This window comes from Eptatretus burgeri, chromosome 4 (genome assembly GCF_056783735.1).
Source record: "Eptatretus burgeri isolate ZD-2024b chromosome 4, Ebu_testis_v1, whole genome shotgun sequence".
Classification (NCBI taxonomy): Eukaryota; Metazoa; Chordata; class Myxini; order Myxiniformes; family Myxinidae; genus Eptatretus; species Eptatretus burgeri.
The window spans coordinates 19,969,709-19,979,696 of NC_140964.1; the positions used below are offsets into that span (position 1 = coordinate 19,969,709).

Below are 9,988 nucleotides of genomic sequence, written 5' to 3' on the forward strand. Positions count from 1 at the left end.
ACCAGGGGTAGAAAAGATCATGAATTTGGATGTGGGATGATCTGACATGGTGATGAACAGATGTCTTGAAGACCAGGGGGGGATAAATGAGACTGAAGAGGATGTGGACATTGGTTGCACAGGTGGAAGAAGAAGAAGAAGAACGAATGAGTGGTGGTGAACAGTGATTCTGGATTTAGGTAGTTTCACCAGAAGGGGGTTGATGATCGATTGCATGCACCCTGCAGAAACCTGGGGGGGGGGGGGGGACAAAGCACGAAAAAAGCAGAGGGTACAAGACCTGAAAGGAGGCGGGAGAAGACAGAGACCACTGATCTGTCGGCAATGGGAAAGTAAAAGGCCCAAAGACTCAACTTCATCAAGGGAGATTCCAATGATGTTGAAGCCCTTGGTTTCCATTGAAGTTGTGCACCTGGTACTTGATTCGTGTCCTTGACTAGCATTTTTCGGATTGTGACGTAATTAACAAAAAACAACTTTTTGATAATAACGTGCAATAAATTCCTCCGATTTTCATGATGTTGAGTTTTATGGATAGATTATCGATGGAGACACATTTTCTCAATTTACAATTAATTTACACGATCCCTAAATGTTGAAGGTCAAGGTCATGTTTGAGAGAAATATGGCCATCGTTGGATTGCGGGTGCCGGCCGGGGGAGGCTTACCCTTGGCAATCGCTTTGTGATCGCAGATATTTAGCATTGCCTTTGCCATTTGATATTTCCAGTAAAATAAGAGGGGTGAAGCAGGAAGGACGGAATGGGAATGCTTTTGGCATTATTTGTGTACTAAACAAGTATATCCCTTCATACTCTCTTACCATCAATATAAATGCTCATCTACACAAAGACTTGAAGCAAGTTTCTTTGTTTTGCTTGATTATTTCTCACAAATCTGCAACAATGATTCTTCGTCAAATTTGGCGCCAAGATCTGATCTATGTTGAGTCATTTGCTGGTCTGTGTGGCTGTGTTTGTTAGTTGTCGCTTTATTTTTTGCAGCTTTAAACAAACCTCCTCCTATGCTCACTTTGCTCAATATTTATCAATTTGTTATCTCTCGTGATATTTATCGATATATTTCTCTCAAGATCTAAGATCTTACTTTTTGTAGTTCGAAAGTTTTGTTTTGCATCTCCAGTATTACTTCACTTTCCCTGATTTTTTCCCTTTCCTCTGATTTGATGTTTTCAATAATGACCAAAAGAGTTTGTAGATACATAAACACAACGAGCACACTGATCACTCAGCTAACTAAGAAAAAGACTACTTTTCCATATTTACCTCCACCACTGAAGGTGGATGGAGGTTATGTTTTCACACCTGTCTGTCTGTGAGCAGGATATCTCAAAAAGTTGTGGACACGTTCATACGAAATTTGGTTAACAGGTTGGGTATGTGACAAAATTGCTTAAATTTGGTTAAGATCCACTCCTGGATCTGGATGCAAGAATTTTTTCTAATTTTTGAAATAATTCTTTACAATTGAGAGATGGGGCCAAAAATGATATGTAGCATGACATCACAAAAAGTTGTGGACGGGTTATGACAAAACTTGGTGGATGAGTTGGGGAGGTGACAAGAACAAAACGTTTAAATTTTGGTTCAGGTCCGGATGCAGATCCGGCCTATCAGTGGGATACAAAACGTAAACGGTTCAGCCGGGCAGAGGTATGTGCTACATCAAGTGTCATTATAGTTATTTCTGCTACTGCATCAGGCTTTTGATGCACTGCTGGCTGGGCCGAATTAAAGGCAGGGCAAACAGGGCAGCTGCCCAGGACTCTCAGGTTACCCAAGGCCCCACCAAGATATTAAAAATAAATTAGATAAAAATAAAATAAAAAATAGTCATCCACCAGGATGTGTTCCATCACCAACTAGAAGAACACTCGGTGGAGCGCATACCTTCGCCACGTCATGCCTGATCCACGAGAACATATCGGGTCCAATACATTTTTGAAATATCATGCTATACAGTACTATGTCGGTAGAGCCCCGATCTCTCAATGGTGAATAATCACTTTGAAAGTTAAATAATTATGTCTCCAGATCCGCATTTGGATCTTCACCAAAATCGCATCAATTCATCCTTGTCATACACCCAACCTGTCCACCAAGTTTCATCCAAATCTGTGCACAATTTTTTGAGATGTCGTGCTACATATCAGTTTAGCCCGATCTATCAATGGTGAAGAATCACTTTAAAAATTCTAGTTGTCGGATCCGGATCCAGATCTTCACCAAAATCTAATCAGTTCGTCCGTGTCACACACCCAACCTGAACACAAAATTTCATCCGGATCCGTTCACAACTTTTTGAGATATCCTGCACACAAACAAACAAACAAGAAGAAGACGACGTCGTGCAGAGTACGACACTTGCAAAATCCATAAAACAAATTTGATCTCCAAAATAATTGCTGGTTGAATTCAATGACCAAATATGCAACTCCTCTTAAAATTTCAAGTGAATCGGATGAAAATTGACAATTTTAGAAATCCGGTCGATGATGACCTTTTGGCCGAAGAGGACCTCAAAAACAATTGGTGGTTTAATTCAGTGAGCTGAAATATAAATCCGATTCAAATTTCAAGTCAATTGGATGAAAATTGAGGATTTTAGAAATTCCACCTTAGTCGTTGACCACGGGCTTATGTTGACCTTTTGACCTCAAAAACAATAGGCTTCTTCCTTAAGGCAAACTCTACCATGTGGTGAAGTTTCGTGAAGATCGGTTTAAAATTGTGACCTGCAGGCGACAAAGAGACAGCCAAACAGACAGTCAGAATAACAAAATCGACAGACCAATAGGCTTGAGAAATCTTCGATATTGCAAATAACAAACAGACAGAGAGACAGAAAGGGCTGAAAACATAACCTCCTTCACCTTCGGTGGTAGAGGTAATGAGGTTGCTATTGTTCCCAAGCCTGATGTTTGTCATGAACCGTTTTGATCGAGTGCTTAAGCCACTGTGCGAGCGTTCTACAAGCTTATTGGTAATGGAACACACCCCCGGTTGACATTTAGGACGTGTTCCTCAAAAGTATGACGAATTTAGATAAAGCAAATCGGCAGTCTGTCGATATAATTTGAGGCCCCCATATACAAGGCTTTGTAAGCGTTGAGAAAATGATGGTTGTTGAGGACAGCAATAAATGAATAACCTTCTTCTGTTTTTGGAACATAAGGACATGCTCGAAAGTAGATCGTACTTTGTGCTGAGACCAAGAAGCTTCGGCGATGATCTTTTCTCCAAGGGTTGATGAAAAGACACAATTGTGATTCTTTTGATATGATTCAATCACCAAAGAGTGCGTTTGATGATGATTTTTTTTCATTTCAGAGAGTTATAAACACACGACACACACAGAATGATTGGTACGTGTTGCAAGGTTTTGGCATACGATATGATGTTATTCATGTCGACTGTTAGCACGCAATGTTTTTGCAGTCCATCGTAAAGTCGTAGGATCGTAAAATGTGCAAAATGAAAGACAGGATGCGAAGCTGCAGGACAGGCATCAGCTGCCAGGAGGGACGCAGTGGAATGCTTAACATCTTGGAAAAGTACAACAAACCTCAACTGAAGATAGATTTTGATGTTGTGAGCATAATGTTTGGCAAGCAAGCAAGGCTCGGTTACTGAGCATGTCAAAGGCATAAACAATATCTCGGTCCGCATGAAACATCCTAACTACTTGCCTGAAACTCCGGGCATCGAAACATTGATTAGCTGGTGGAATGAAAGAGCCATGTCCTAGATTAAAGGCAAACTCATAAATATAAAGGAGAAGAATGTATCGGAATGAGCTGCGATATAATTGAGCCAAAAACATTGCCGAACATGTTCGACGCAAGCTTGCTGACGAGAAGTTGAAGCAATGGGTTTTGAAATAATTTTGATGAATCAAGGTACGTGACCCACTTCCCGTTGAAGTGGATGACCCTCAGAGAAGAACTTTGGAAAAAAAGGACCGGCAGATATAATGCCAGCTGAGCACAGCATGATAAACCTCAACACCAACGCTGTCAGGTCTTGATGTGATGTTTAACTCAGCGAGACATTTTTCAGCTTTACTGGTGATAGGTCATGTGGTAAGAGATTGTTCTGAACAGGAATAGTATAAAGAGGAATGGAAACACGAGCTTGTGAAGAATTGACAAACTTTAATCTCACATCCAGTCGTATGTATCTGTCATGCCAGGATGGAAGATGGGGGAAGTTAAGTTGTAGTTCCTTCAACTTTTAAAAACTTTCCTTACATTAATGCATCACAAAACTCCCTTCGACTTGTTTATTGCTGCCTGGCATTGTGCCCAATGTTTAAGTGATTTATCAACAATTACTTTTTAATCTTCCTTTTCCATGTGTTCCACACCAAAACTTGCCCATTAAAATAATTTGTCTTCCCATTGTTCTTGCCCATGCTTGCATTTCTCAGCATTACGAAATAATTTTGAGTGTCTTGGTTGATCCCTGTTGGATCAAGGACGTGCCACATCTGCTTTCTATTTTCATTTGCCGATTCAAAAGGCCCTTGTTTGAATCATTCAAGTAAACTACACAGAGAAATGGAATCATTGGAGTCGTCCACCTCGAGCAGAGTGTGTTCTACCTTCTTAATACACCATCGCTGCAACGGTTAAATACGACTTGGCCCTTGGGAAGGCAGTTCTCCATCCTTCAAGTTTACTTGAACAATCTTCTCTGAATGCCAACTTGCTGGTGCACTGTGTTGGAGTGGCGACCTGTCTAGGATTGTGCCCAATAGCCAAGGAGACTGCTTCGGCAGCACCGACGCTCTGCACAGAGTATGGTCCCAATAGATGGATGGATGGAATCTTCTCGAAGGGACATTATCAGAAGCTCGATATTCTTCTTCTTGTGTATTGCAGCTTGGTTGCCAGGTCGCCATCATTTTGTTGTGGCACAACTATTCTGTTGATGCTGTGCCCCTCTATAGGTACACTGGAACTCATTTTGCCAACCTCAGAAGGATGACAGGCTGAGTCAACCCCACCTTGTGTTAATTCAGCAACCAATGGGGCTCAAAAGCAGGACGCTACGATCACAAAATAGCCACCCTAACCACGAAGCCAGGGTTAAAAACCCGATATAAAAAGTGGGGACGTCAAATCTGTCTCACTGTGTCATTTTAACCAACGATGGACGTCAAACTGGGCGTCCCACCTGCCAGCGGTAGTTGGTGGATGTTAAAGATCTCACTGTGTCCTTCATCAAGAGTAGATGAGCTATCGCCGGCACCGAGCTCAAATTCCTTCCCTGACCGATAGAGGGAACTTCATCAGCGACATCGCCACATCCCCAGACAATGATTTTACTACTTGGAGCTTTGTGCTGCAAACAAAAGAGGAAGAAGAAGATTTTACACCATCACTTTTGAGTTGCTGCCTTATAACTCTCATTGTCTGCAGGCGCTGCACGACGTCATTGCAGGACGCTGAAGGCCTTTGGTGCCCAGCGACGACGCGCATCGAAAGGGTGTACTCAGTTTTCACTCCGTTTGTTTGTTTGTCCGGGCGATATCTCAGCCATCCTTTGAGCTTGGAAACATTTCACTGATTAATTACTTAATTATTATCGATTTTTAAATTACTTATTTATTTTCTTTCTCATCTAGGTAATATCGCAGGCACCTTTTGAGCTCGGAAGCTGATATTTGGACATGACAGTGACCAAGAGATTTGGCTATAAAGGGTTTCTTTTTCGATTTTTTTGATTTATCAAGCAATTGATTAATTACTTGATTGATTTTCAAAAAGTTGCAGATTTGGAAGAAACAGTGGTAGTTTAGGTATGCTCTGAGCCAACCGATTAAGAAATTAATGTTACGATTATTATTTATGTATTTTAATTACACAATTAATCGATCAATCACTGCGCGCTGCTCCCTCCCACTTACATCTCCATGTGCTGCACTGCCCGGCAATGTCGCGCGCTGGAGGATGTGGTATTTATTTGTTTGTTTTGCATGGGGGCAGTGTACTTTGAATGTAGCTCTACTTGTACTGCTGTTAAATGCTAATTACCTTGCATTCCTCTCTCAATTGTTCTGACTTCTTAAAACACTTACAAAGTATAAATCGAACCAACCGATCCTGCAGAGCCTATATGTCAGCTGTGTTCGACACAATCTTTGCTCACTTCCAGCAGATCCCGTCTGCTGTCGTGTAAATTTGGAATAAAAACAAGCCAATACCTCGCTGAAATCCCTAAATAAATGAGTAATCAGTGTTATAATCTGATTGGGCAGCACTACACTTGCCAATAATTTATTGTCCTGACTGATATATCCATGTTTTTTTTTTTTACAACGACCGTAAAACTCCATTTATGTCACCTGCACGATTATCAAATGTTTGCATCAGTTGGTAACATCTTATCAGAAGTAAGATTCAAGTATGGTAACTTACCTCCACCAATTTGTACCAGACTTACTGAAAGGATGTTAATCGTTTCATTAAAATTCTACATGGACTTACTAAACGAAAAATAATTGTCGAATTTGAGGATCTCCAAACAATGCTGTGATAGGCATAAGAGGGACAACTGGCCTCAGAATATAAAAAAAACAACAATTTTGAAACAAAAGAAACACAAAGTCTCAAACACTTCACTCGAACAAACTAAGCAACCAAAAGTTGTGGAAGAGAGACAATTATATTTCTTGCTGAAGTCACAGCCACAGCAGTTCTTCTGCCCCAACTGTAGCCAGCAAGGCATCTCAGGTGGGAGCAGCAAGACCTGGTTGCCGTGGCTAATTGCTTACTAATTGCCTGCTCTGGTTAATTGGGAGCAGCAAGTGATGAAGCTAAAACCCAGAGTGGCTTTGATGCTGGCTCTGCTCCCATTCAGTCACAGAGTATGTACCCCGTTACAGAATACTGCAATCCTAAATTCGGAAGGTCGTAAAGGTCGACAGATATAATTTATTCCGCAGTCTCACAAGTTCTTTGGTTTGGTTTTTTTTTTCTTTCTCTTCCCACGTTTTTTTTTTTTTTTCCAACTGCAAATTGAAATTGGCCTTTTCCCCCATTGTTTTCATCCTCAGAAAACAGAGCCACTCACTTGGTTACCTGACCTGCTGAACTGTCTATCTGTTTAAGGAAGCTATTTAAACCTGTCGCTTGAGAGACACTCAATTGGTACTGAAATCGACTGGTTGAAAAAAAACCCAAATAAACAAGCCAAGTGTCCTCAAAATGTTAATCCCTGAATTGAAATAAGAATGATTAAGTCATCGTCAAACTGTAAAAGCTACCAGTGGTTCTAACTGTTTTGATAACACTGTTACAGTACTAAGAGTTGCACCTGGAAACAGGTGTAATCGGTGCCAGGAGCATTGGGTAGCCAAGGGGAGCTTGCCATTTCACAGCCCTCGGGAAATCTTCTCACCTTGTCTGAACCGCAAAGCAACCGAGATAGCAAAGGTTGCTTTCGTTAGAATTAGTGTTCACTGACTGATCTGTCCCTGCAGAACCACAAAAATGCGTTCTCTCTCTAGTTGTCATTTCTCCTATGAGGATGCAAGGTCTTTAGGGGGTCGTGAAATTGCCACCTCAGCTCTTTTACGAACACGATACATCCAGGGAAGCACAAGGCAGGTCAAAATCACGGCCTAGTTGAGTCGAGAAGCTAAAGCTGGAAAAAAAAATAAAACCAAAACAATGATGCTTAACCCAAATCAAAGAAACAATGGAGTGAAACTACAAAAGAAAAATGTAACAAATTCCATTTTCGTCTATCTTTTGAAAATTAAAAAAATATCTGCAGCAATGAAGATCTTGATCTCAAAATTCCAGCTGTACATTTTAGTTGATGCTTTATTAAGATCTTATAGGAATAGAACATAGTTAATCAGCGACATTACATCCACAATACAGAAAGCCTTAAGAAATGCCGAGAGCGACGAGCAAATTTCATAAAGGCAGGAAGGTTTTTCTCGCCATCCACACACTATGTCTCTGCCTCTCTTGCCTGTTCATTTCACAATTTCTTTAATTATCCATTACTCACTCTGCAGAATTGCTATTTGCATTACCGTTTAGCAATTCACGAAGCTTCTTTCAAATTCCTCGGTGCAATATTCCAATGCCCATCGATGCATGCGAAATGCTTTTTGTAGGCTTTCATGGTGCTGAAAATGAAGTATTTAAGGAGAAGTCCAAAAGCAACCCTTCAGACTAATTACTCCTCGTTAGTGTCATAAAAGCAAAAGCAAGTCTTGTTTCTGAATCTACATTGTGACAAAAGTCAATTCTAAGCAAGTCACTGCATTAATTCCGCAGGCAGATTCATGGTGATGTCAAGTGGCGTGGCGGCGAGATGTATGTACATAATATTCATATTAAACCAACAAAAACCTCGAACAAAAGGCACACCTTACATCACTTAATTGTCATTTTGCCACCATTAAACAATGGTATCCCTGGTGAATCGGATGATCCAGGTCTGCAGACAAAAGCAAGCACCCTCTACCTTTATACCAAATCAATTCAAACATCCAGCTTCAGAATTTTTTTTTTCCTGATCCAGAATATTTATCTCGAAATAAAAAGGAGACATTACGTGGAAGTAAAGCCAGTGAAAACAGAATTTTTATTTTATTTTAATCAGATTGTAACTCGATCTGCAATCAAGGAACGATTCGGCATTGTTGCGATAATGGGTGCAATCTTGCACATCTCTGTGGTGGGAGTGATTTTTGTGGTTGTATTTCGACAAGGTGGTGGTTGTCAGGAGAATGATTGCAACCACAGCCTTGAGATGCTTCATTGTAAGGACAGCTTCTGTCGGTCTTCTCGTGGCCTGATGTTATTGGTCTGAGGTGAAAATTTAAGAAAGCCTTTTGACAATTATTCTTCCACTTCATCGTAAGAGACAAAATAAAAACCGATCAAAAAGAAAAATGGTTGAAATGATTAAGTAGAATGAAAACACTGATTGATATGGTGCTACAGGACAAAAAACAGCAAAGTTATTTTACCGTGCAGATCGAGATCGAGTTATCGTAGCCGTACCATGATGATCAAGAAATTTCATTCACGGATGGCTTTACCTGTCAAGAACAGTTGTATCTGTTCTGGGGTACTCCACAGAGAAGGAGGATGGGGAATGGGGGTGGGGGAGGAAGAAAGCAGCCCATTTTACTGAAAGTAAATAAATTAATGTAATCGTTTTACAAACACATCGTTTCCAAAGAGAAAGCCGAAATTTGACGATTATTGAATAGTTTGACTGCTCGTTCCATATTCGGAAGAGAGAGGGTTAATCCTGATTCATTTTCCCGATGTCCTTCTTCAAAGACTGTCACTACTTCAACGATCCACACAATAAATGCAAAACCGCAAAGTCAGACTGAGTGCCCATCAAGTGATGGAGCCACCCTGAACCCTCCCTTCCCATCGTCCTGCCTGGGCCACAATATTCATGCACACGGCAAAACCATTAATATTTAAATTTACATAACGAGCAAAATGACTGCAATTGGAAAAAAAAGGCTTGGGAGAAGATGTTGCTCCCCTTCCCTCCCCACACCCAATACCTTTTCACCTCCATTCTTCTCTTCTTGAACCTCACAGCCACAGAGAAATTAAAGTATTGGGAGCTTTGGCCACACAACCAACTGGCACAGGGGATGAATGTTGGTTTGCAAAATTAAGCTCATTTATTCACTCATATGTTTATGTTTTTAACAGTCAAATTACAAGAACAAACACCACAGCCATCTCAGTGAACAATGAATTGTGACTCCAAGACAACGTGTGGTGGATTACATCACAGTTTGTCACTTAAAGTGGATTCGTATTTTCAAGAATGAATGAAATATTTATCCTCACAAAATACGAACCATAGGTGTTCACAAAGTTTGAGCTTGGTGTCGGTGTTCTCCCAAATCGGAAGGAACAGGTTTGAATCCAACGTTCACTGTTCGTGTTATTTTTTTGTGTCATAATATC

At 40.7% G+C, this 9,988-nt stretch overlaps 1 protein-coding gene across 7 annotated transcripts in view; it reads right to left on the minus strand.

Annotated features, from left to right (window-relative positions):
- The window catches only part of LOC147027593 (teashirt homolog 3-like), a 251,356-nt gene that overhangs the window by 154,078 nt on the left and 87,290 nt on the right, over window positions 1-9,988 (minus strand). Inside the window, exon 3 of one of the 7 annotated variants that reach the window (XM_085877124.1) lies at window positions 2,638-2,755. The exons of 5 other annotated variants lie outside the window; for them this stretch is intronic. The gene's annotated coding sequence lies outside the window, so the exon portion shown is untranslated. Of the gene's footprint in view, window positions 1-2,637; window positions 2,756-9,015; window positions 9,038-9,988 lie in introns of those variants that run through there. One more of the 7 variants, XM_085877127.1, reaches the window with a different exon arrangement.